The sequence below is a fragment of the Rattus norvegicus genome, chromosome 1 (genome assembly GCF_036323735.1).
Source record: "Rattus norvegicus strain BN/NHsdMcwi chromosome 1, GRCr8, whole genome shotgun sequence".
Taxonomy (NCBI): Eukaryota; Metazoa; Chordata; class Mammalia; order Rodentia; family Muridae; genus Rattus; species Rattus norvegicus.
Window position 1 is genome coordinate 96,562,637 of NC_086019.1, and position 27,370 is coordinate 96,590,006.

Here is a 27,370-nt window from a genome sequence, read left to right on the forward strand (position 1 = left end):
CACACAACCGCTGAGGAGGAGACTAAGGCATCACCATCCCCCTCCCCCACATGCACAGAGGGTCTCCATAGGTAGCCAGGGCTGGGCTCGAGTTCATGGTCCTCTGGCCTTACCTTCCTGAGCGTGGGGAACACAGGTGTGCATGCGCTGGTGATTAACCAATTTATACACCTGCCTAAAGGTCCTTTAAAAGATGTTTTCCCCCTAACCTAGAAATTCTAAGTTCATGTTTCTCCGGAATGTTAAATGTACCCAAGAAACATGTGCAAAATGTCTGCAATGTGTTTCATAATGGTCAGAAGATATGGAAGTCATAAACGCCAATCAACAGGAGAACGAGTAAATAAAGGAGCAGGTCCCCACAAAGGAGTGGTACCAGTCAGCTCCTTGTTTTGCCATAACAAAGCAAAGGAGGTGATCAAGTTGTAAAAAGAAATAGAGGTGTTAGCCTGTGGCTCTAGTGTTTCTGGTTCATGACCAGTCGGTCCCACTGCTTTGGGATTCTGGTGAGGGTGCCAAATGTTAATGCAGCACACCAAGAAGCCTGGAGTCAAGAAGCAGCAAGACAGAGATGACCAGTATGATCCCAGAGATCTCCCATAATACCCCATCTCCTACCGGCTTATAGTACTTTCTGATTAGACCACCTTAGGGACAAAGCCTTCCTCTGAAGGACACCCCACAAACCGTGGGGGCCCTAGAGAATGACCAGAATGGAAAGACAGCAATGACACCCAACGCAGATGAGTCTCTGAAGCCCGATGCTGACCCGGTCATGCACGCACACCAGCTACGACTAGACGTTACCAAGTTTGAAGGCAAGGACGACGAACCTGTGCCATTAGTTACACGTGGTGAAGGGGAAGTGACTGGAATAATCCAAAGGGGAACTCTGAGGTGTGTGTTAGCCACATCCATTCCCGCTCTGGTGCTGGGAACATGAAGCCCACCCAGCTCAGGATGAATAGTCACTGTGTGGCTCAAACACGATCCACTTAGGTTTGTGTTTGCTTGCTGTAATTGGAACAGAGGCCTTGAAAATGGAGTTGTGAAACACATTACTACTTCACTGGGAAATTGTGGGGTTTTTTAATTTTTATTTTTTAAACTTTTTAAAAGAATTTCAAACTTTTAAAAAATATTTGAGGATGGAGAGATATTTCAGCAGTTGAGATGCCTGCTGATCTTCGAGAAGATCCAGATTCGGTTCCCAGCACCCACACAGGGTGGGTCTGTAATGGCAGCCCGGTCTGTAATCTGATACCCTTTTGGTCTCCTTGGGCATCTACACACACATGGTATACTTCACACACACACACACACACACACACACACACACGCACACACGCACACACACGCACGCACATTCTCACACATGTATGCACACATGCACATACACATTCACACGCACACATGTATGCACACATACTTGCTGCATGCACACACATTCTCACACATGCACATTCACATGCACATACACATTCACATGCATGCACACATGCACACATATTCACACACATGCACACATATTCACACACATGCATGCACACATTCTCACACACATTCTTACACATACATTCTCATTCTCTCTCTCACACACACACATACACACACATTCTCACACATGCACATACACATTCACATGCAAGCATGCATGCACACATTCTCACATACATGCATGTACACATTCTCACACACATTTTTACACATACATTTCCTCTCTCTCTCTCTCTCTCTCTCTCTCACACACACACATGCACACATAATACAAATAATTCCTTTAAAAGAAAGACTCAAAATGACGCTGGCAGAGGAGCCACATGCCCAGCCTCACGTCTTTTTCATGCTATCAGCTTATATCCCCGACCAGGGTGTTGGGCTGAGAGACCAAACCCAAGGACAATATAACAATAACATCAGCTGCTGTCCCGTCCTTGGCCAAAAGCTGCCAGATTTCCCTGCTTTAGGAGGCGGGGACTATCATTATTGTCATTTTACAGGTGAAGAAACCAGGTCCTAGCCCACAATCACTAAGGGACAAAGCTGAGATTCAAACCATTTAGACTCTGGGTACCAGCTTCGGTTACAGCCCAGAGGTGGCCCCCTGGTGTGGAGTGAGGGGTGGATGTGGTTGCCATGGCTGTCGGTTGACATTTTAATTCATGGAAGAGGAAATGGAGAAAAGTTAAATAATAGGCATAGACGGTGCTTTCACAGGATGAATGGTCATGAAATTAGATTTGCAGATGAAGCCAAACCTCATGAGGCCCCAAATCTAAGCAGAAAACAGCAGTACGGACCCAAGCAGGGGAAACTCAATTTACTACGCACACTAAGGCGGCAATCCGCGCTAAATGACTTTCTAAAGATAAATGCGTATGAGTGACCTCCATGAGGGATGGCCGAGGTGGCATCATCGTGGGATGCAGACAGCCTCTGCTGAAAGGACTTACAGACGAGGGGAGACCGTGGGGACTGTCACTAGGAAATGGGGTCCATACGGGACCCAGATGTGTATGAGATTCGGAAAGGTAGGGAAATATTCTTAGAAGAGAGAACCGGCTAGCAGTGGTCAGACGTGTCCAGAGAAACCCAGAATACTGGCTCCAGCAAGCCTGGGGCCGACCATTCCCTCATTGTCTCAAGCAGTATGGCAATCTGCCTGGATCGAATGTCAAACTCAAGCAGGGCCGTGAGCGTCCACTTTGAACACCGGCTCGACCGGCTTTGAATGGCTCCAGTGATGCACCCATTGACTTCATAGTAAGCCAGGCTCATCCAGTGTAAATAGGTAAACCATCAACTGGGGGCTCAACCAGTGTAGACAGGGCACCTCCTATATACATACTGGCTCAACTGTGGAAAAAGACTACACATACTGGTTTCCAACAGTGTAGACAGACTGTGTTGCCCATTTAGCTTAACCACCCAAGACCCTGGAGACAAAGGTTGGCAGGTCAGGCTGCTGTCTGAAGGGAAGTCTGGGCCTGGGCAGAGCCCAGTCTATTGAAGTTAGAGAGTTTGAGCTCTTTGAGCTCGAAGGCCCTGGAGAGTAAGACTAAATGGAAGGTTCCAGTGCTGACTCCCAAGGTTGAAGCAGGGTTCACAAATCACATGTGCCACATGCTGGCTTCACAAGGTAGACAGACTGTCTACATCCAGCCCTAATTCAGCCAGTGGAGACAGACTCTATGTATTAGACATGAGCTCAGCTAGTGTAGATATACGGTGCCACGCACTGACTCCATTAGTATAGACAGACTGAAAGCTTAGGTCTCCGGGCCTGACAGCCAGTAATCACTTGTGGTTACCTCACGCCAAGCCCTGCAAGGCTCACCCAGCAGAAAAGAGTAACTTTCTCACCAGCTCTGTGGCCTGGGTACGTTGGCCCAGCTTCCCCAAGGCTATGTATGAAGCCCTACACATAGAAGGACCTCGGCCAGTATTTGCTGAACTCTAGGATGTTCCCTTCGACTACTGCCTCCTTCCCTTACCCCACCAGCAATACAGGAAGCACACCCAGCAAGACTGGGCAGATGAATCTTGTCCAGACAAATGAGTCAGCCCCCGCCCCCCAAAAGAGCTTCAAAGATGGGTATGACTTGTCTGTAAGGCATGAGTCAACCTGTGCTTACGGTAGAGAACATTCTCAGAGGGGCTCTAGGCATGCCCAGTGCTCCATGGATAGCTAGTAGTCACAGCAGAAGAAGGCCAGGCCAGCCTGGACAGAAAGTCTGAGCAAGCTGCAGACAGCCACGGGGGACTCACTACGAGAGAGAGCGGAGAACAGCCTGCCCTCAGGCAGGGAGCCTCAGATAGACCAAGGGTTACAAGCATAAAACTGTATTGCCTAGAACCCCTCCTTGCCTGCCATCGCTCTCATCCCCAAGGCTGGCCGAGCTTGGAAGCAGCTGGCTCTGGCCCAGGCAGAGTGAGGACAAGGTGACAGCGACCTGGGCTGTTGCCTGCAGCTCGGCAGCCTCTCAGCTCAGGGCCTGCAGCCAGCAGCATGGGTACACCAGGAAGTAGGGTGACTCACAGGCCTGCTCTCCCCCACCCCAGCTCTAGAAGAGGATGACGGAGCCTGGGGAACAGGGATGCTATCTGTGGGGAAGCCAGGTCCCTGAGCTGCAGACAGCCTGAGGAGATGCAGACATCAGAGGGAGTGGAGGAGCTCTGAGCCTTGGGCAGAGCCTCTCAAAGGGATGGAAGCTGGTACGGTACCGTGTGGTAGGAGGAAAAGAAGACAGGGACACGAGGAAGAGTTCTTTCTGGGGCAGATGCCAGCCAACTGTCAGGTTAGATCACCTACGTGACAGGTGGAGAATCGACTGGGGGACCTAGGAAGCTAAGTGACACAGGCAAGGGCAGCAGGTTGGGGACTCCAGAAGAAGGTGGGCATCAGAGCCCAGCAAGTGGCCAGCACACAGGACAGAGCTGGCTGCTGGCAGAAGCTTTGTGCTATTCCCCTGGGGGAAGGCGGCTCCCCAGTGACTCTAGCTCAGCTGAAAGGTGTCAGTTACAGATCACCTATCCCTTGGGGCCTGGGAGCCCTGGCAAGGCTGTCACTCACTAAGTGCCTACTATGTGCTGTGGCTTTTTATGACCACAGAGAGTAAGGCAGTGAAAGTATTCTGGCTTTGACTACTGTGTTTATTGGGGTTTGTTTTGTTTTGGTCAATTTGACAGAAGCTAGAGTCACTTCAGAAGAAGAAGAAGAAGAAGAAGCCTTTTTTTCCTTTTCTTTTCTTTTTTTCGGAGCTGGGGACCGAACCCAGGGCCTTGCACTTGCTAGGCAAGCACTCTACCACTGAGCTAAATCCCCAACCCCTAGAAGAAGCATTAATTAAGAAGATGCCCCCACCAGACTGGCCTATGGGCATGTCCTAGAGGCATTTTCTAGATTAATGATTATCATGGCCTTCCAGGGGCAAGTATAAGAAGCACAGTTGATCATGAGTCAAGAGGGCTAGCCGGTAAGCAGGAGTCTTCCGCGTGTCTTTGCTTCAGTTCTTGCCTCCTGATACTTCCTTGAGCTCCTGCCCTGACTTCTTTCCATAATGGGCTGTGACATACATGCGTATGCTAAATCAACCCTTTCCTTTCCTGGCTGCTTTTAGTCTTGGTGGAGTTTTTTGTTTGCTTGCTTGCTTGCTTGCTTTTATCTTGTTTTTCGAGACAGGGTTTCTCTGTGTAAGCCCTGGCTGTCCTGGAACTCACTCTGTAGACCAGGCTGGCCTCGAACTCACAGAGACCCCACCACCACCACCTGTCTCTGCCTCTGTTGTGCTGGGACTAAAGGCGTGCACCACAATCACCTGGCTAGTCTTGGTGGTTTATCATAGCAGAAGAGAACCTAACTGACCAGTATGGTGGGGAGGAAATGGGGTAGGGGAGAGCTGCAGAGACCTGGTGGCATACCAGCCATTAGACCGCCCAGTCCTAGAATGGACTGGGGCTCAGGACCCCAGGGGATCACAGTCTCAGGGAACCAAGGGTTCTCTCTAGTGTCTTACTGGCCTCATCTCAACAACCCCCCCATGTCCCCTCCCAAACCAATTCCTGTGGAGCTGCGGCTCTGATTCTGCAGGCTCACTGTAGCTCCGTTCTCACAGGCCTCCCCAACCCACAGCAGTTAGGTGAAAGATGTCCCAACTCCTAACACACTCGGTCTTGAAGGCACCACATTGCCAGGCCTCCAGCCATCGCTGGTCCTCTCCTTCACTTTGCCAGTGGCATCCAGAGGCCTTCTCACAGCTAGTGGCCAGAACTTCCTCCTATGTTCCTTCAGCAGGGACCCTTGTGTAGGCTACTGGCCATGCCTACGCTTCTCTTTCCTCTGGCAACCCTTCCAATTCTCCTGGAACATACCAACTGTCTCAGCGGAAAAGGCATTCATTTCCTCAACCCACCCACCTCCAGGCCCTCAGTCTAAGTCAGCTACTCTGTGTCTTGTAGGGCTCATAACAACCTAGATATTCGTGCTGGGGTCACGACTCAGTGGTAGAGCACTTGCTTAGCACACACGGGGTCCATTGTTGAAAGGAAACAACCTGGGCATCCCCTCCGGTCTTTCTCAAGCCTAGACTCCCATAGGCATCAGTTGCTTCTGATAATGCCTTTGCCTGGCTCAGACTGGAGCGAGGAATGACAGAGAAGTTTCTGTCCTACAAGGGCAGGGACTGTACCCCCTTCCTCACCTTGTCTTCAGGGCCTGGCACAGTGACAGACAGCTAATACAAGCTCAGTCAACACTCACTGGTGGCTGAATAAAGGAGACGGACAAGCGGGCCAGCCCTGGGAGTGTGAGACAAGAGTCATTTGACTCCACATTTCAATAATGACAATTGTAGCTTAGTTCAAATAAATGCCATTCACCAGAAGGAGCACGGTTTGGCAGGAGACGGATACCATGCCCTCACTGTCACCAGACAACCACCCCCCCCACTTCAGCATCAGCTCCCCAGAAGTGGGGTCTTCTGGGTAGGGAATAAGAATGGGAGCCCCAGCCTGGCAGCCTGGGAAGGCAGCTCTGTTGACAGCCCCAGCCCCCCGGCCCCCAGATTCTGGTACTCTGTGATTTCCTGAAAGGTAGTTCTAAGGGTAGGGCCAGGGCTGTCTACTGCTACACAGTCTTCCCCAGCTTCTCCAGCAGCATTAAGGGCTCTTCTGAATTCCTAACCACCCACGATCGAGTCCCGGCGAGTCTGTCTACACAACACCAGATCACAAATGACAGGTAGTTTTGCGGAGGGTAGGAAGTCACAACTTCTTTACGCTAGTGATTTGTAAGTCACATCCTCTGCCACAGTGATTTACTGACAGGAGGGTCATTTACCCTTCAGCCAATAAGAAATGAGCTGATGTCTCCAGTGTCATTTGCCACCTGAGCTCAGGCAGCTGTCCCCAGGTTACCTGAGCCAGTGAATCTCCTCTATTTGGGGGCAGCTTTTTCTTGGGAGGAAAAGACACAGCTGCTCTCAAGCCAGAGACGTCTAGAAATCGGCTCCAAGGGCAAAGCACCCAGGATCCTCTGGTCACCACAGTGTCACACGGAAGCCACCTACCTCCAGCGAATGTCCTGATACTGAGGCCACATATGCATACAGGCAACACCTTTACTCATCTGTTTTATTTTTGGCCATCCCTCTGCAGAGCCGTCTTGACCTCCTCCGGCCGCATTATATAAACCTCCTTTTAGAACACTCATTACCTTCTGATTAACACAGAGGCTGGGCCACTGTTCCCTGTGTTTACTGACTATAATTTGTTCTGTTGTAGCTGCCGTGCATGGGCAAACCAGAGAGGTGGGAATACATGGGCACTAAAACGGGCATCGGACTCCAGGTGAGCAGAAGGCAAGAAAGTCAAGATGGTGGCCACACCTTCTCTGTCTCCCTCATTAGCGCTCCAGGGGCCACAGAAGCATTCTCCCACCACATACGCCAACAAGGCAGCCATCACAACTCTGAGGGCCAACCTCTCTTCTATCAGTAAAACCACAAAGAGCAGCGGCTGGAGCCAACTCAAGTCAAGTATACAGGGAGGCAGCCAGCTCCGTATTTCCAATCAGACACATCTGATGAATGGAAGGTAAACTCTGAGATGAACCCGACAACCATACTTGCCTGACAACCAGAGAGCTCGGGGGTGGGGGGATAGTTAACTGAACTTTCCCAGACTTATTAGCTTACATAAACAGAGATTTGAATAAATGTTTAAAAAATGAAATTCCCTTGGTACTCTGTAATCAGTAAATGTTCATTATGGAAACACAGCAAATATGCATAAAATTTCCCAAGCGATATTCCGGCTACGAGATGGAAAAGGCATCTCAAACAGAAAACATCCTGGGTCAAACAAGCCAGCTCTTCTCTCCTGGCTGGAGCCAGGGAAAAATAGATTTCATTTTGCCCACTCAGGGAATTTATAAATGAGCACACACGCCCCCCATCCCTGGCTGATTGATGTCTCTCTATAAATAATTAATCCTTGACCTTGCTTTGAGAAGGCCTTGAGTTTTTAAATTTGGGGTCTTAAAAAAACAAACAAACAAAAAAAAAACCCAGAATCAATAGCCAGGGACCATAATTCACTCCCACAAAGTCTGATTCCTGGTAAATAAATAAATAAGTTGTACCATTTATGTGTCCCGAGTGACTTCGCCAAACAATGGGATAGGGTCAGACTTTGAGGTTTTCTGTGTTCAAATGCGATTGCGTTATTGATCAACCCGTTTTGATTCAATCTTTTCAGGGTCTGAAATGGCACCTCTGCTGTGTGTCACTTCTCTTGGAAGCCAATCTGCTGAAGCCCCCAAACCGTTTCCACTCTCCTTAAGCCCCCCCCTTCCCACCCCGCCCGACCTTCTGTCTGTAGGTGGTGGGATGTCTTGGTTAAGAGAGAATGGGTGAGGCAGTGCACACCTGTAATCCTGCCCTCAGCAGGTTGAGGTCATGAGTTCCAGGCCAGCTTGGGCCACAGGGCGAGACTCTGGCTAAAAAGAAAAGAGAGCTCTTCTATGAGAGCCACCGTCCCTCCCTCATTCTTTCCGACATCGCTTTTGGGACAGGAACAGGACCAGGAGGTGCTGTGGTGAGTTTTAAGGAGAGCTCTACAGGTCAAAGATTGTTCTGCACTAGGGTGGGACTTAAGACAAGGCCCCCTTACCCACCAGTAAAGGGTCAGGGTGAACCCAAAGATAGTGGGCTCGGTGGCAGAAACTCATGCCTGTGAGTGTGGTGGAAGGTGGGGAAAGAGTTAACCTGCCTTTTACCCCTTTACCCACCCCTGCCATCTGGAGCTACGTCCTTGTCCCCAACTGAATCTCCCACTTGGCCTGATGCCTGGCTACATCCATAGATACAGAGCCCCAGAAGCCTGTTCCCCTTAGAGCCAATCATGTTTAGGGTCCTGCTGGGAGGCGGCTCAGAGATGCATCTCGGTGATGCTGAAATGGCTGCAGGACAGACTGTTCCAAGATCCGACCAATATGCCTGAAATCCAGGGCACAGTCCTCCGACTGTTACAGCTCCAGGTGAGGGCCTCAGGGTTACAACTCAAGTTAGGGTTTGGATTACTGCGCGGGAAATAGAGAGAGGTCACTTGATGTCCAAGCGCCACCTCTGACCCTGCCCAAACCCCGGAACGCACCTTCTCGTAGCCAGGCCGGTGTAGGAGCCAAACAGCCCCACGTAGCAGCCGAAGTTGCAACTGCCGCTAGAGCTGGGTTCGGTCCGCAAAGCGCATCATCTCACCGTCCCCTACTCACAGCCGCCAGAGGATCCGACTCCCGCACTCGGGGACACACGCATGCACACACCTCCCTGCGATCGCTGACGCACGCACTCTCGCCGGGAGCACAAAACAGGCCGGGGCCCTAGAGAGTTGAGGGGTGGAGATGCGCGCTCTGGAGCGCGGGGACACCTTACGCCTCCTGGTAGGGAGCTAAGGTCGCTTGTAACTTCCCCTTTCGCCCTACGCGCCCCAACTGGCCTCTAAGTCTCAGTTCCAAGCGCACGCCAAAGCCTCGGCGCTCTGGACGCTCCAGCCCGGCCTTCGGGCACTCACCGCTTAGCGCCCAAAGCAGTTTACACGCACCCAGCATCCAGGGCTAGGAGGAGGAGAAGCGAAGGGTCCTCGGGGAGAGCTTTAGGAGAAAGAAAGGCAGTTCCCAGGCGCGGAGAAAACCAAGAATCCAAAGTCTAATTAAAGTTCCTACTCACGGGGGCTGGTCCCCAAAGTACCGCCAGACCCAAGCACCGCACGCCCTACCAGCACCTGCAGCTTGAGACTCTGAACCATGTCTAGTGGCGGGGTTTGCGCTCAGAACGGTCCCGGCTTCACCCTGGGGTTTCCAGGGACATCCCTGGGTGAACTACCAGCGTAAGGAACAGGGGTGATGTGGGACGCAGCCACTTACCTGGCACAACCGGAGCTTTCCAGGCCACGGGTTCCTCCGGTCCCGCACGGTTCTTGGCGGCGGGAGAATCTTCCTCCCGGGTTCTTGGGAAGCAAGAAGGATCTCCGCCCCAGTTCGGGCCGGGCTGCGTCTCTTTCTCCGCGTAGTCCAAGGTGCGGGGAGTGGGCGGTCGGCGTAGAGTCGGCGACCGGAGCGCGCGGGAGAGGTTGCGGCGGCGTGCTCCTATTGGGTCCTCTGCACCGGGTGCGTCCCCCTGTCTCTGCCGCCACCGCCCGGTCCTGTCTCTTCCCGGCTGTGCTACCGAATCGGGCTCACGCGCCGGGAAGGCTCCCAGCGAAGTGCGAGCGGAGCCTCCGGCAAGGCTGGAAATAGCGCCGCGCCCGCCCGGCGCCCCGCCCCCAGTCCGGGCCCCGCCCCACGGTGGAAAGCGGAGATCCCGGTGGCAGGGCAGAGATGGGGGAAATCTCTTCCCCGATCGCTCAGCCCTCTCGGGAGCTCACGGGCGCCACGCCCACGCGCGCTCTGCGGCTCCCGCTGCCGGACTGGCCGCGCGCTCCGTAGGAGCTGCCGCTGGGCGCGGTCGGGCGGCAGCGGGGGGTGGGGCGGTATTGGCGCGGGCTGCGCCCAGCCCGGGGATCCCCGAGTGCTGGACTCTTACCTGCCACTTGGCTCCACTCCGCAGCTTCTTAGCTGCCACTGCCCCAGTGGTGACACTGAGTAACCCTGCGCTGACCTGAGGAAAAAAGAAAAGGCCAGTAGGCAGGGTCTTGTGCTCTAGACCCAGAGCTGAGCGGCCTCGGAGCTTGCAAAGAGGTTGGTGCGCAGAAAGATTCAGGTAGGTTCCCAGACTACAGTCCGCGTGGAATTTGGTCAAGGCCTTGTCTCTTGTTGGCACTTACTCCTAAATTTCTGGGTCTGTAGTTATTCACAAGTGCCCAGTGATCCGGATTCTCGCTTGAGAACTTAAAGCGTCTGTCTGGCACCAGCCTAAGGGCTGAAGCAAGCAACCCCTCCCCTCCATCCATACCCAGAGTAAAAGAGTGGGGAAGTCCCCCACCCACAGCCACACAGCACAAGTGTGGAACCGGGACTCGGTTCCAGGGCTGTGGATTCAAATCTTGGTTTTCCAGAGAAGAGGAGCCCCGACCTGCAGGGGGCAATCACACACTAGGAGGAAAGGTTAGTAACCATTCTCAGCTGTGTAAACCAGTAAACAAGCCTAGTCTGGAAGGGACACAGAACGAAATTAAACAAAAACCCAAGCTGCCAAGAAGCTTCCAGTCAAACAGAGTGGGGACTGCAGCCTCTCCCCTCTCTGAGTGGACGGGCGGGTTGGTCAGTTGGCTGGTTGGCCTAACTCCATCCCAGATGGGTGATGAAGGTAAAGACTGAGGTGGACCTGGGGCCTTTGAGTGACCAGATAAGGGTGTGGCAGCCCTGATAAGGAACAGAGCCACACTGGAGGTGGGGAGGGCATGAGGTCCTCTTAACAGTAGCAATCTTGCAAGGCCTGAGTGGTCGTGGGACTTCTTTAATGACCCCGTGAAGCTCAGGGTATATAAGAATCTTCTTCAGGGGGTTGGGGATTTAGCTCAGCGGTAGAGCGCTTGCCTAGCGAGCGCAAGGCCCTGGGTTCGGTCCCCAGCTCTGAAAAAAAGAAAAAAAAAAAAAAAAGAATCTTCTTCAGGGCAGGTGAGATGACAAACAAGCATATGGTGGCCTTCCTTCCATTGTTTTTGTTTTGTTTTTGAGATAGGATCTCTCTGTGTAGCCCAGGCTAGCCACAAACACACGATCTCCCTTTCTCAGCCTCCAAGTTCTGGGGTTACAGGCATGTACCACTGTACCCAGCTACCTTTTATCTCTTTCAGTTTTGCAACAATGAAGTGTGTGCTATTGTTCTCACCTTACACATGAGGAAACTAAGGTGCGAGATGCCACCAAGGTGCTACTGTCAACAAATCCAGGTGGCCGCTGAGCCGGGGTTGGCCCAGGTATCCCAGTTTCAAAGTGGAGTGACAGGGTACTGTCTTTGGAGCTCAAGATGGTCTGAGGCATGGGCTGTGCTGTGACATACATGGCTCCTCCAGCTGTACATGGGAAGGAAGGTGCAAGTGTACGTCCCCTTGGTCAAGTTCAGTTGAATGTGACGGATGAGAGGGGCGGGAGTCAGAGTCAGGTGGAATGGGGCAGTAGAAACCCCAACCTATATTCAAACACTGTCAGAGCAGAGTAGAAGAGATGGAGACAGAAGGGAATGGGTAAAAAGCTACCTGCTTTCCAGCCAGCTGAGGCTGCAGTCCCCGTGCCTTTTGTGGCTCCTCCACATCCAGCGTGTCACCCTACCCAGAGTCCTGGCCACAGCTCCCCTGGACAGTTACCAGTGCGGTCCACACCTGCGGCTAGGCCTGAACTATCACAGGGATTTGGTCTCAGAAGCCAGAAAGCCTGGTGATCAAAAGATCCTCCTCAGCGGTGTGCACCCTTTGGAGGATAAGTACACACACACACACACACACACACACACACACACACACACACACACACTCTCTCTCGGGTGCCTGTACACGCCAACCAACCCTCATGCCCATGTTCGCACACACTGGCCAGCGGGGAGATAATGGAAACTTTCATCCCCAGCCCAGTGTCAAAGCCTTTGGACAGCAAGAGCCTTCGTAGAACTAGTTTACATGGCTCCATTCCCCACAGTCAGTCCGCACTGGCTTCCCTGTGACTGGAAAGCACGGAGAGTCAGTCGGGCCTTTGTAGCTGCCCTGTGTGCAGCAATCCCCCAGGAGGGGTGGTTTTTCCATTAGCTTCTCCAACTGTACTTATTAGCACTTATTTGCATCTGATATTCAGGCAGGCACCGAGAGGAATCAACAATGCTCTGTGCCTTTGACACTCCCCCCATTTAAGCTTTTTTTTCTTCTTCACCCATAGTTCCTTCTTGTTTGCAGAGGCCCTTGGAGGAAATCCCGGAAGGAGACCTGGGGCCCCTGGCAGGGACAAGCGTGAGTTTCCCTCTGGAGATTTGCTAAGGGCTGCAGTGCCCTTTTTTGAAAGTCAGGCTCAGCCTCTGCAGCGAGGGAGGTGGAGACACACTGCAAAGCCCAGGCATGAAGCTCCGTTCGCGCTTGCGGGTTTTGATATGTGTGTCTCCACCAAAAGATTTGTGGCAAACACATCTCTTTGCATCCCAACTAAGGTACAAAGCCACTTTCATTGGATGGCCTGGTGAGTTCACAGTCTAAGCTCCCAGAGCAGCTGTGAAAGAGGTCCAGAGCCTCTCAACAGAGAGGGAGGAGAGGAGGGGTTTTTAGCTATGGGGGCAAACTCCTCGCTCCAGCTCTGGGTTGACATCTTGCTTCCCACAGCTACCCTGTCTGCCAGTGGGGAGTCCTGTCTTCCTTTGCCTAGAACTGAAGGTGACATAGCTAGAAGGCCAGGACTGAGGAGTCTCACTGTGTTTGTAAATTCCTAGGTAAAACTGAGTGTTTCTAAATTCTATGCAGTGAGAAGATCAAGGGCAAGGGCTAGGGTTGTGGCTCAGTGGTAGACCCCTGCCTAGAATCCCCCAGGGAGGGGCTGGGGGTGTGGCTCAGTGGTAGACCCCTGCCTAGAATCCCCCAGGGAGGGGCTGGGGGCGTGGCTCAGTGGTAGAGCCCCTGCCTAGAATCCCCCAGGGAGGGGCTGGGGGCGTGGCTCAGTGGTAGAGCCCCTGCCTAGAATCCTCCAGTGAGGGGCTGGGGGTGTGGCTCAGTGGTAGAGCCCCTGCCTAGAATCCTCCAGTGAGGGGCTGGGGGTGTGGCTCAGTGGTAGAGCACCCCAGTGGGGGAAAGGTTTGGCACAACAGTCTAGTGCTTCTAGAATTCATCAGTGAGGAGCTAGGGGTGTAGCCTTGGACTAGAGCTTGCATAACACACACAAGGTCCTGGTTGTGATCTCCAGCACAGCAAATAATAGTAATTGTCCTTAAAAAATTAGTTACAGTAAGACTATCTTTTGAGGTTGGTAGCCCAGGCATACAATCCCAGCCCTCAGGAGGTTGCAAGTTCCAGTTCATCCTGGAGTATGTGTCCAGTTCTGGGCTAGCTTGGGCTACTTAATGAGGTTTTATATTTAAAAAAAAAATCAAGTAATAAGCCAGGTGGCAGTAGCACAAACCTTTAATTCCAGAACTCAGGAGGCAGAGGCAGGTGGATCTCTGTGAATTCTAGGCCAGCCTGGTCTACAGAGTGAGTTCCAGGGCAGTCAATGTTGTTATCCAGAGGAACTCTGTCTCAAAAAACAAAAACAAAACAATGTGTGCATGGATGTATTTATATGTGTATGTGTGTGTATGTATGAAATAATAACAACAAATCAGAAAAGAAACAGAAATCAGTACTGTCCTGAACGGCTTGGCTTCTTTTTCCTGCTCCCGGTGACCCATGGAAGAAAGAAGAGAGAAGATGGGAAACAACCAGAATATTGTTATGGTTCTCCTGGTGTCAGTGTGAGCTGGGTGGCCTCCATAAAGTCTTTTACTCCTTGCTGTTTCCTGATTTCAAAGGCGTGGGGGACAGTAGACCTGGCCCCATAGAGTGAAGGTTGTGAGTGCATACTGGACACTAGTGTGCCTGGCATTGTGTGCTGTGGCTGCCCTAAGCCACCCAAGGCCAGACCTCAGGGCATGGGCTATCTCCACCTCAAGCATGTGGCCCTCTTGTGACCTTCGATGGCTTCCATGTTCCCCTGAAGTGAGTTCAGTGGGCAAATGGGCTGATGTTGTGCCCTTGGTCAGGGATAATGAGCTAGGCGACTCTTTCTTGGGAACATGATTAAGGTCCCCAGTTGCATCATCTGAGGTGCTAGCATGGACACCTGCCATTGTCTTTTCTTCACATACCTTGTCCTCCCTATTAACTGAGAGCAAGCTTGGGCCCAGGCCCTTGACCTCTGTTTAAGGCCTGAGTTGTGGACCCTTAATTGAGAGCACCTGGGCTAGGAAGAAAGCCCAAAACCAATCCTCTTAGCAACCCCATTGGCTGGGTATTTATCCCAGGTCCTTTCCCACCATATCCCATGATTTCTGTCACCCCTTGGGAATGCAAGGAGTTGGGGGATTGTATTGTGTCCTTCAGGTTGCCTTGCCTGGAGTTTCCCAATGTCAGCACACCAGTGAGTCCCCTGCATTAGTGTTGGTAGCAGTTGGGGAGCAATCCCACACCCCATGTGCTAGTTAGCCTTTGGCCTCATGTACAGAGTTCATCGAAATGATGAGGACAGCCACTGGGGGCAGCCTGATCCATTACAGCAGGATGTGAGTGGCAACCCCTTGCATCTGAATGGATGGATTAGGGGGCAGAATAGGCCCAAAGGTCCCTCCACTTCCCAAAACAGTGCCACTAGCTGGAGACCAAATCAAACATGGGAGCCTGTGGGAACATTTTATAGTCAGACCTTAGCACGCATATACCTGTTCTGACTCCTGAAACTTCTCCCATTATTCAGGGCAGAACAATGGATGTTCTTATGTATCTGGAGTCAGAAGGGAAGCAGAAGGACCAAATACCTTGAGGGGCCAGCCCTTTGGGTTTTCAGGAAAGGATACCTTCTTAGACATGGCAAACATTGTCATAACAGCCCTGGCCTCTCCTCCCTCAATCTAAAGTTGGCAAGCATACAAGGAAGCATGCTGACCCTATAGCCCAAGAAGGACCTAGGCTCCATGTCTAGCCTCTCTGTCTAAGCTAGGCTTGAAGCCAGCCCGGCTCCTTTGTTGAGGTCTTGCCAAGTTCAAATTTATTTTGATGCTTTAAAAACAACCAAAAATGCTATGTAGCCTACGTTCGCTTTGAACCTGTTAATCTTCCTGACTCAGCTTTCCAAGTGCTGGCCATCTGCCTGGCTCCATGCCTCTTTAGAAAGCAAAACCATCTCTGGGGCTGGCTAGATGGCTTAGCCTGTGGAAGCATATGCTGCACAAGCCCGGTATCTTGTACCCCACGGTGGGAAGAGAGAACTGACTTATGTATGAAAGCTGACCTCTCATCTCTATATATGTGCCAGGATGCATACCACACACACACACACACACACACACACACACACACACAAACACACACACACTTATAAAAAAGACAATCACTGGAGTGTGTGTGTGATGCTGGTCAGCCCTCAAGTTCCCCAGAGTCCTCCAGTAGTTCAGCTGAGAGCCCTTCCCTAGGTCTATCTATGGTGGGAAGAGGAAGAAGCAGCTACAGGAAGTGTCCAAGGGAAGGGGGGGAGTCCAATATACCCTCCGTCCAAATAATATTGTCTACCTTCAATGCCTTGTACTGTGAGATAAAGAGTTTAAAGTTTTTTGTTTTTGTTTTTGTTTTTTTTTTTGGTTCTTTTTTTCGGAGCTGGGGACCGAACCCAGGGCCTTGCGCTTCCTAGGCAAGCGCTCTGCCACTGAGCCAAATCCCCAACCCCAAGAGTTTAAAGTTTGAGAATGCCTATCTGACGCAGTTCAGCAGATGCTGTTTGACTTGGACCATACCAATTCAGCGTTCATGTCATGCAGGGCTGGGCTCAAGTTTACTTTTTCCACTGTCAGTCAGAGACAGTGTTCCCGGCTGGTAGAAGGCTGCTTCCCCTCCCTGGACTAGGCAATGGATTTTGACACCTCTTAACAGGGGGCTTATGTCTGTGCATCTGGCTGGGAATGAGCTCATTACAAAGAGTTTTCTCTGTTCAATCTGGCTGGCTTGGCTGTCTCTCTTCCCTGCCTGAATGTTGTTGGTCACTAACCAAGGTGAACACTACAGTGGGGAGATGACTGTGTAACACGAGGGTGTGGCACTCGGTTCTAAATGCTCTCTAATTTGGAGAGCTTGTTAATTTTCTGGACCTCCTTCTGGCTTAGCCTGGATCGGGGGACTCAGAGGCCTTTTATGCAGGAAACTAGGCTCTGCTTTTACCTGGATTTTCTGTGGGGGGCTGAGAAGGACAGTGTGGCCTAGTAGGACAGGATCCCATCCCCAACAACATCAGCTCAGACAGCATTTCAGAACTACAACCTCCAGGCACAATGGCGTAGGCCCATGATTCCAGCACTCGGGAGGCAGAAGCAGGAAGGATGTGAATTCAAGGCCACTCAGCTACTTACGGAGACCTTGTCTCAAACGCACACATACACACCTCCTCCCACTTGTCAAGGACCTCTCCATTGTGAGGCAGGAAAGGAGTGGGGCTTAAGTATTCTCTAAGTTCCCAAGACAGCTAAAAGCAATTTTTTTCAATGCAAACTTGAATGCTGTTCTAAATTTAATGCTCAGTATTAAGCATCAGGCTTGGAGATTTTTGAGAAGAAAAGATGGCTTTGAAACGAACAAAAATATTTCCAGCGGAAAATTCCAGAAACATTTATCAGATGCCAGCGGGGACATGCCTTTGGGTAGGCTGTGCACACCGTGACATCCTTGCCTCCGTGGTAAGAATAATGGCTTAGAACTACGCCATAAAGGTAGAGGACCTGAGACAGTGTCAAAGCCAGGTTAGAAGGACCCCGTCGCGGAGGCATATTTCAGACCCGGAACCCTCAGAGCCAGAAAACGAAGTTGCCCTCCGACTCCGCAATGACTTCTGCCTCCAGGCAGACACCGACGTCCTCCCCGGTGCGGTGGCTTGGTTGGTGTCCAGGTTTGTTCAGAGCCTTTAAGCACAGACAAGTTGTGCCATAAAGCGTGTGGGCGGCCACAGCCGAGATGGGAGCGCAGCGGCAGGTATGGCCCTGCTCCACGTGGTCTGAACGAGTGGTATTTTCACACTGTGCTCGGAGCCCACACAACACCTGGCGGCATGATTCGTTCCACCGCAACAGAAAACAAAAGCCTGGTGGAGGAAGGCATCCAAGGAGACAAGGCAGGGAGAAAACCCATCCGCCAGGCCGAGTGGGCCAACAGGGGCATCTAAGTACAGCGCCACAGCGGGAGCCCCTGTCATCTCAACAGGAGAAGCCTTAGAGGGACAGCTGATACCTTATTCTAGAGGTCAGAAGAAAGCCTACGTGGGTTTATTCCCTCAACTGCTAGGAAGATTTTTTTGCACTAAAGACGGGTAAATGGGAAAACTTACCTCAGCCCCCTCCATCCTATGCCTGACAATAGCCGAGAGCCTGCCACCTTCCCGAGTGGCCTCTCAGCTTGATGAAGCATCCCATGGTGTGAAGAAGGTGTCAAGATCGGTAAGCAGGTGACAAGACCTGCAGGTGATGGGTAGAAGAGAGGTCTCCAGTTTCCAAAGATTTCCGGGTTATAAGAGCATTCTGGGGGACACCCCTGTACCTCTTGAAAAATGGAACCCTGTCACTGAAAAAGAAAAAATAAGGCAGTCAGTGCCGGAGCCAAAACAGCTACCATGTTGTTGCTGAGTTCTCCCCAAACTCAGGAAACTTCATCCTGCAGGCAGAGCCCAGGATGCCAGGAGTTCAGAACACTGCCCAGTGGCGTCCTGTCTGTAGCCATGGAAACAGAGAGACAGTCGCCTTCCTGTCTGCTTTCGTTCAGGAGACATCTTGCTGTCAGTAGTATTTAAAGTTAGCTTTAGAAAGCAAGGCAGTCCACCTCTCTTCTTCTGACACCAGGCAAAAAGCCTCTTGGTGTGAAGGTAGCCATCAAGATCCCAGCATGGAGCCTGTCACAAACTGCTTGGCCGTCCCCCATCCCTGTCCTCACTCAGATGGAGTACCCTCCCTGCTGGGGCTTTAGCAGTGGTGTCTAGGGTTCTCAAGAGTCCACCATTAACGCTTGCTTCTGTATTCATACCTTATCCCAAGATTCAGGGGGCAGGGCATGGGCACAACGCAGCTCAGGTGTGCAGAGATGACCTCCAGGCCCGTGTGCAAGCTAGAGACAGGCTCTGTGGTGAGGGCCAGCTCCCTGCACAGGTACCTGTACTATCTGTCGCCAGGCAGAGGCTGTCTTGCCTTTGAGAATCTTCTACGGATAGGATAGCAGGATGGCAAAGTAAAAAAAAACCCACCATGAAGAAGGCAGACAGGCAGACAGGCAGAACTTCCAACTAGGAGGCAAAGCAAATCCTGACAGTGCCGGCTTAGTAGTGACTAAGGGACATTCCCTGGGATTAGGGACCCAGTGTGGCATTGGCCTGACCCATTCTCATTCTCAACAGGACTCACGTCCCCAGAGAATCGGAGCGATCATAATATGCTTTCTGTGAGACACTGAGGATGTTCTGGTGACGAAGGACAAAAGAACTGTTGCTTCATACTCAGAAAAGAGCAACACGCACAAGCAAAACAATAAACCCAGAATTGGCAGTTAAACAACTGCCGAATCCTGGAAAACAAGCCTAGCGCTAGAAAAGTCAAGGTCCAGGGTAAGCAATTGTCATCCAGGTCTTGAGAGAATAAGGACGTTGTAAACAAGGAACAGACTTCACCAAAGGCCGTTCACATGATTAAGCTCGCACTGTCCCATCTTAAGAAGTCATCCGCCGGCAGTTGGGACAGGCCAGTGCTATGGGAACATTACCTGTGTCTGTCTTAGGCTGTGGTCTCCCCGACAAAAGCATACCAGAGGCAAAGCTTTTGCAAGTGACCCCAGAAAGCACGTGGCAGGGCATCAAACTGTGGCAGAGGCAGGGACAGCTCTCAGGAGAGAACCATGCCCTGGCGTTGAACTTGAGTTGGCTGCTGGGATACAGGCAAGCATCTGAATGGTCCGCCTCAGAGTCCTAATCAACACATAACACTACCTCAATGTGTTTTCTCCTTTAACGTGGTTTTTTTTCCTTAAAAAACAACCTGAGTTAATGGTAAGTTATGATTGGGGTGTTTTAAAAATGGACAGTAACAGTATTAGGGGCATAGATTTGAATGTGCCTCTAGTAAAGAGCGGACAGACCAGCAAGAGAGCCAAGCCAAAAACCTACGGAAACACTTAAAGCCAGCAGGCAGCCAGACATGGTGGCACGCACCCGTTACTTCGGCACACAGGAGGCTGAGGCAGGCTCGGGAGCCGGAAACCACACTGGACTACGTAGGGAGTCCCTGTTTCAAAGACTAATCATTAGCAAAACCCGTGTGCTACTGTGCTGGCTGGTTTTATGTCAAGCTGACACAGGCTAGGGCCATGTGAGAAAAGGAGACTCCAGTTGAGAAAATGACTCCATCAGATCAGGCTGTAGGCAAGTGTGTAGAACATTTTCTTAATTAGTGATTGATGGAGGAGGACACAGCCCATTTTGGGTGGTGCTGTTCCTGGGCAGATGGTCTTGGGTTGTATAGAAAAGCAGGTTGAACAAGCTGTGAGGAGCAAACCGGTATGCAGCCGTCCTCTGTGACCTCTGCATCAGCTCCTGCCTCCAGGTTCCTGTCCTGGTGTCCTTAGATGCGAGGTGGAAGTGCAAGCCAACGTGCTTTCTGGGGTCACTTGCAAAAGCTTTGCCTCTTTGCCGTTTCCTCCAAGGTTGCTTTGGTCACGGTGCTTCATCATAGCAATAGTAACCAGAACCAAGACCATGATACATGTGAAGAAAGGGAGAGATGGGCTTGCCGCCCTTGATAGCCGGACATCTCTTCTTGGAACAGACAATACATGTTTGCAGAAAGCACAGAGTCCTACTTTGAGAATGGCAGCTGGAATCGTGGTTTTCTTTTCTGGTTTGTTGGAGCTGCGGATTTGAAGCTAGATCTCACACAAGGCGAGTACATCCTCAACCCTCTAGTTAGCTTTCATTTTAGTCAGTGTCTAAGCTTTCTAGGCAGGCTTTGAACTTGTGATTCCCCCTGCCTCAGCCTCCAAAACAGGTGGAATGGTAGGTAGGCCTGTACCACCAGGTCTGGATATCCACCAAGGGGTTCTGCTTCGTACAGCACTGTACACGTGCAGTGGGTCCTCACTGGGATGATCTGAAGAGGAGGGATGGGACCCACCCATGAGAGTCTCAAAGCTGTCTGGGTTTTTCTTTCTTTCTTTCTTTCTTTTTTTTTTTTTTTTTTTTTTTTTGGTTCTTTTTTTCGGAGCTGGGGACCGAACCCAGGGCCTTGCACTTCCTAGGTAAGCGCTCTACCACTGAGCTAAATCCCCAGCCCTGTCTGGGTTTTTCTATGCAGACACTGGGAGAGAAAATGACTGAGTGAAGAATCACAATTGGATAAAGGGAGCTTTGGATGTAGCTCAGTGGTAGGACATCCTTAGCATATGCTTGCCCCTGGGTTCAGCTCGTTAGCATGGCAACAAATGGATAAATAAATAAAACAGGAACAACAAAGGGGGAGAAGATTCAGGAAACAGGGGAGATATTTTTGTAAAAGCCAAGAATCTCAGAAAACAGGCTGCCATATTTTTTTTTCAACACTGCCAGAAAAAAACAAAAAAAGAAACAGGTGCTTTGTGAAGTTAAAAAGGCTCTCTGGCATGCAACCTCCTTGTAAAAGTTCAGAAAAATTAATTTCACCTTTGCAGAAGTGAGCAACAGTAAAGGACCCAGATCCCCTCCCATGCAGGGTGATTTTAATGAAGAAGAGATAATAAAGAGTCGACCGCATCCCCAGAGAGAATGAAAGGATGCAGGGGAGAAACCACACCTACGAAACAAAAGGCGGCAAGGGAGCACGTCAAGAACACACACAAAGAAACCAAGACAGTGACGTCAGACCCGAAGACCCAGCAGAACTCTACAAACAGAGGAACCCAGACACAGAACCACACATCCAGGAGGAGCCAGCTGACGAGAGAAAAGTGTTCTCTGAAGTGGACCTGGGGTAAGAGGCAAGAACGAAGGTACATGACAGATGAAGCCTGGGGGGGGGGGGAGGAGAGAGAGAGAGAGAGAGATGAGAGAGAGAGAGATAATAGGCAGGACCCAAAAGATTAAAGAGAAAGCAATACATTCTGGAAGAGGTCAAGGTGACTCAACACAACACTGACAATAGGCATCCAGGAAGAAAGAAAATAAAAAATGGAAAACCAAAGTAGGGGAGAGAACTCGCTGGCTGCTGCTGTTCAAGAAAGCGGTCCAGAAACACAAAGAAAACTAAGGTTTGTAGCTACACATGGAAAGGTCAGGTAACATGTGCCCCGAGAATATGGACCCAGAGGGACCCATGCCAGGTCACAATCTCCTAAAATGATGGGACTTTAAGGAAAAAGAAAAATCTTTTGGGTACCAAAGCATTAAAACAAAACAAAACAAACAACAAACAAACCCACAAAACACAGGAGCTAACTTCTTTTTTTTTTCTTTTTTCTTTTTTTCGGAGCTGGGGATCGAACCCAGGGCCTTGTGCTTGCTAGGCAAGCGCTCTACCACTGAGCTAAATCCCCAACCCCAAGGAGCTAACTTCTTATATCTAGAAAAATTCTTACAGGCATGCAGGGAAGAACAACTTTGGAAAGAGTGTTCCCATGAGTTCTTCCTGAGGAATTTTCTAGAAAATTAATTTCAGAGAGCCAAAGATGATTAGGGCGACATCGACATAAGGAGGTAAATATTCAATATATAGTTCTAGAATTAGAAGTGAGGAATGAGGGGTCAGCAAGATGGCTCAGCAGAGAAAAGTGTTTGCCACCAGTATTGGTGACCTGAGTTCAAATCCCTGGGATCCGCATGGTGAAAGGGAAAAACTGACTCCCCAAAGTTGTCCTCTGACCTTGAGTACACACACTCAGACCTCCACGAGTGCACTGTGGCACACGTGCGCGCGCGTGCGCGCGCGCGCGCACGCACACACACACACACACACACACACACACACACACACAGCTGCTTATATTACTAATGCTAATTATGTTCCCTAAAATCCTGTTTGCACAAGAGGGGTCTGCATGTAGCTTCTGGGAGCCTGCCCCAGTTGGTTCTGATTGGTAAATAAAGACGCCAGCAGCCAGTAGCTGGGAAGGAGAGAGTGGCAGGAATTTAGGATTTCCCCTACTTGGGACTTTGAGGAAGAAGGAGGAGTGGGTTTTAGGAGAGTGTGGGGAGAGGGAAACACAGAGGTTGTCATGGGGTAGAGAAGCAAGGAGAGCACCCCAGTCTCTGGGCCAAGAAAGTGTGGCCCAGACAGCTAAGAACAGCCAAGATGGAGCACAGAAATCAGTGAGTTGTAACAAGGAATTATTGTCGGGAGGTATTTCATTCTGGAATGTAAACCATTGAGACAGGTAGGACCCCATGCCGGGATTTATTGATTAATACAACACAATAGGCCCCAAATGGAAACAGGAGTACCTGAGGATTGACAAGAAAGAGTATAGCATATACTGAGTGATGCTCTGATAATACAGATAATGTAGCTGTCCATACATTGAGGGATAAAAGGAGGAGAAAGGCATGTAGGAAAATTTTTAACTATTTTCATGATGCCGTTGCTTGACATAGCTTTATGCTTTATACTGAGCATTCTATGGGCGACGGGGTAAAGGAAGTGAACTGGGCCTTCTTAGTCTGTGTCCCCTATGTGTCCGGAGAGCCAGCATGCCTGGATGAGAAAAAGGAATTCGGGTATACTGTGGTTGGGATCTGAAATGGCTCTCACAGGCTCCTGTGTTGAGTGTTTGGCTCTGAGTATTCATGGTTTAGTTTCTTTTTTTTTTTTTTTAGTTGTTTTTATTGAGAGTAAGTTCTGGAAATTTGGGGGGAAAGGGCCTAGTTGGAGGAGGTAGGGTAGTAGGGACATGACTTTGAAAGTTAGCCTGGTTCCCCAGCCCTTTCCTCGCTCTGCACTTCCTGACCAGCATGAGGCGAGCAGGCTACCCCTTTGCATACTCCTCCAGGGTAATGTTCAGCCCCACTCAGGCCCAGAACTAATAAAGCCAGGTAAGCGTCAGTTGAATACTTTGTAGTAGAACAAGGTATCAGAAAGAATTTAAACAACCAATAATCTTGAGTTTGAACTGGAAGAATTATTACATGTGCATTAAAGCTTTTAGTGTGTGTGTGTGTGTGTGTGTGTGTGTGTGTGTGTGTGTGTGTGTGTCTGTGTCTGTGTCTGTGTCTGTGTCTGTGTCTGTGTCTGTGTCTGTGTCTGTGTCTGTGTATGCAGTACCCACAGAGGCTGGCCAGAAGATGGAGCTCTTGTTCCCTGGAGCATGAGCTACCCAATGAGAGCTGGGACTAAAATTCCAGTTCTCTGAAAAAATAAGAAATGCTTTAACTGCTAACCCATTTCTCTAGCCCAAGGCCTTCGTTAGGCATTCATTGTTTATTCCCCTATTTATCTAACTTTTTTAAAAATGTGTGTGGGTATTTTGTCTGCGTGTATGTCTGTAAACCACATGCATGCAGTGCCTGTGGAGGCCAGAAGAGGGCGGCGCCACATTCCGATTCCAGGGGATATAAACCACCACGTGGGTACTGGGAATCTGACTCAGGTCCTCTTCAAGAGCAGCCATTGCTCTTAACCCTGAGCCACCTCTCCAGTCTTTTGTTGTTGGTTTTGTTTTGTTTTGTTTTTATGCAATTGCATTGAGCTTTTAGAGCAGCCTTGGGTCTTAATAAAGTTAACCAGAAGGTCTAGTTTCCATGAGCCTTCTGCTACAGATTCACAGCCCCTCCCACCATCAATGTCCCACGGCAGTATGATTTGCTCACTATAACCAATGTGCCAGCATTGACAGACATCAACCAAAGCCCATGGTTTGCACTGAGATCACACTTCGTTGTATGTTTGTGGATTATGAAATGTAGATGAGAGTGTGTAGTCACTGTTAGTGGTGTTCATAATAATTGTGTTGTTTTTCCTGCTCTGCCTGCCCATCCCTCCACCACCACCAGAGACCCTGGCAACCCCTGGTCTTCTCTCTGTCCTCTATAACTTTGTCTTTTGTGGAACATCATAGAGGTGGAACCCTACAGTAGATACCCTTTTCGGAATGACTCCTTTCACTTAGCAGTGTGCACTTTGATTTTTTTTTCTCTAAGATATTCCTGGACTTGCCCGCTCATTTCCGTTTATGTCTTTGGATATTCTGGATAACAATCTATTATCAGATGCATCGATAATTTCTCCCAATCTCTGCCTATCTTCTCATTATCTTGACACTTAACAATTTGTGGGGGGGAAAAGATGGTGGATGGGTGGGTGAGAAATAGAGAGATGGACAGACAGACGGATGGACAGGCAGCAGACAGATTCTGCAACAATGCAAGGCAGGACATCTTACAGAGATGGAAGGGTTTGGAAGATACCCTAGCTGAGGCTAAAAGGTTGAATCCAAAGGACATGAGAGGCACCCAGAGGGCGTTTGCACTAGCCAACCTGAGAGCCACCTGTACGTCAGCAAAGATTTTAATTGTAGTGGAATGAGCCCCATCAGATATGGTTCGATCTTTAATTCTTTAAAAACACTCTCACCTTTCAGAGGATGAAGAACAAATTCATTCTCTCAAAACAGCCAAGAAGGCTCAGTGACCCCACACCTATCATTCCGGTACAGCGGTGGATGTGGAGACAGGAGGATTGTAAGTTCAAGGCCAGTTTATGCTATAGGGTGAGACCTTATCTCAAAAATAAAACTGGCACGTGGCAGAGAAGAAGCAAGGGGTTCTACTGCGTTTAACACGTAAACCCTTCCATTGCGTAACTCACTGGTGGACAGTGAAGAGTGGAGATGCCTTAGAGCATTCAGGGTACCTCGTGAAGACGTGTAGAAAATCACCATTTGGATCTCCCCAGGGAGTTAGTGGACTGATGCATCATGTGACATCAGGGAGTCACATCACATACTAAGGAGGTGATGAGATCCCCCTGCCTCCCCACATGAGCACCCTGCACCTGTAAGGACTTGATAAAAGGGTTCTGGTCCAACCTCTGGAACCAGCCACAGGAAACTCAGATTTGTATCTTGAACCTCCCCCAAGCGCGTCAGGCAGAGGAATCTAGACAATAGAAACTCAGAGCGTCAGAAAAGGCGCAACTTCTGCAACATCTAAGCTGTAAGAAAGGCATGAGGATGTACCTGTAAACTGAGGTGGGATTGAAAGACCTCGGATGCTGGAAAATGGCTTCATGCTGTGTCCACGGCGCGCGCGCGCGCGCGTGTGTGTGTGTGTGTGTGAGAGAGAGAGAGAGAGAGAGAGAGAGAGAGAGAGAGAGAGAGAACCATCAAAATAGAAGAGAGCAGACACTCATTGTCAGAAGAGCATCTGGAATGGTGGTGTGTGCCTGCCATCCCAATATATCGGCAGCTAAGGCAAGATAGTTGTGAGTTCAAGGCCCTCTTGGACTCAAAAACACAAGCAGAAAGTCAGGTGAGGGGCTTCTGCCATGGGACTTGAAGGATGGTGGAGACATTTCATCCTTGATATGCATGGTTATTATCATTGCTTAAGTTATACCTCTGCTTGGCCCTTTTCTTTCTGCCTTAGTCTATGATACACATATTTCTTTTTGGTTTTTCTTAGTCAAGAGCTTCATATAATGGATCTTGATCACTGCCGTCCTTCGGCAACACCCAGAGCCTCCCACCCTCGCATCCACCAAACTTTGTGTCCTTGGTGTTTTGTTTTGTTTATTAAGACATCGAGGGGCTGGGGATTTAGCTCAGTGGTAGAGCGCTTACCTAGGAAGCGCAAGGCCCTGGGTTCGGTCCCCAGCTCCGGAAAAAAAGAACCAAAAAAAAAAAAAAAAGACATCGAGTCCAGGGGTCATACACTGGAGCCTGGTCAACTTACCAAGGGTAATGCTTTAAAAGAAAAAGACATCTGCCTCTCCCACCAACTGGCAGTTGCCCATAGCTCCTCAGCTGTAGGAGGGGAGAGGGGTGCTGTTCTTTCCTCCCCTCTCCATGGGGTTTTGTCTGGATTGAGCTTGTACAGCTCATTGTGTACAGCTATAACTACTGAGAATTCTTAGTTTTGTTTGTTTGGATTAGGGTTTTGTTTGCTTTTTATTGTTGTGTTGTTGTTGTTGTTGTTGTTCTTGAGACAAGCTCTCACTATGTAGCACTGACTGTCCAGGAACCCATTATGTAAACCAGGCTGGCCTCAAACCTAGAGAGGTCCTCCTGCCTCTGCCTCCTGAGTGCTGGGATTAAAGGCCAGCGCAGCCATACCTGGCCCTGCTGTGTCTGGAAGACATTTTTTCCCCTCTGTGTAATCAATGGTCATCTCTGGCTTTTTCAGTCTTCCCTCCATCTCTTCTGCACTGACCCTGGAGCCTGGGGAGGTGGCAATGTGATCCAGATCTCCAGCTAAGGGCTGAGCATGCTAAAGTCTCTTACTGTCTGCACCTTGACCAGGTTTCTGTGCTTATGCTTACCTAGCACCTAAGGAAGCTTTTTTGGTGAGGGTTCAGAGACGCAAGGACCTGTTGGAAATAATGATAAATCACAACTCCTGATGACTTACTAATAAATGTATTTCTTTAATTCTTTAATTCTTAAAACAATTTAAAAGTATATTTTTATTTTATGTGCTTGAGTGTTTTGCCTGTGGCTGTGCACCACGCATGCC

General features: G+C 50.1%; 1 protein-coding gene across 2 annotated transcripts in view; it reads right to left on the reverse strand.

Annotated features, from left to right (window-relative positions):
• The window catches only part of Chst8 (carbohydrate sulfotransferase 8), a 141,737-nt gene extending 131,493 nt beyond the window's left edge, over positions 1 to 10,244 (reverse strand). Inside the window, exon 1 of one of the 2 annotated variants that reach the window (NM_001107504.2) lies at positions 9,923 to 10,244. The gene's annotated coding sequence lies outside the window, so the exon portion shown is untranslated. Of the gene's footprint in view, positions 1 to 9,153; positions 9,527 to 9,922 lie in introns of those variants that run through there. The other variant, XM_063261662.1, reaches the window with a different exon arrangement.
• Between the last annotated feature and the right edge of the window lie 17,126 nt (positions 10,245 to 27,370).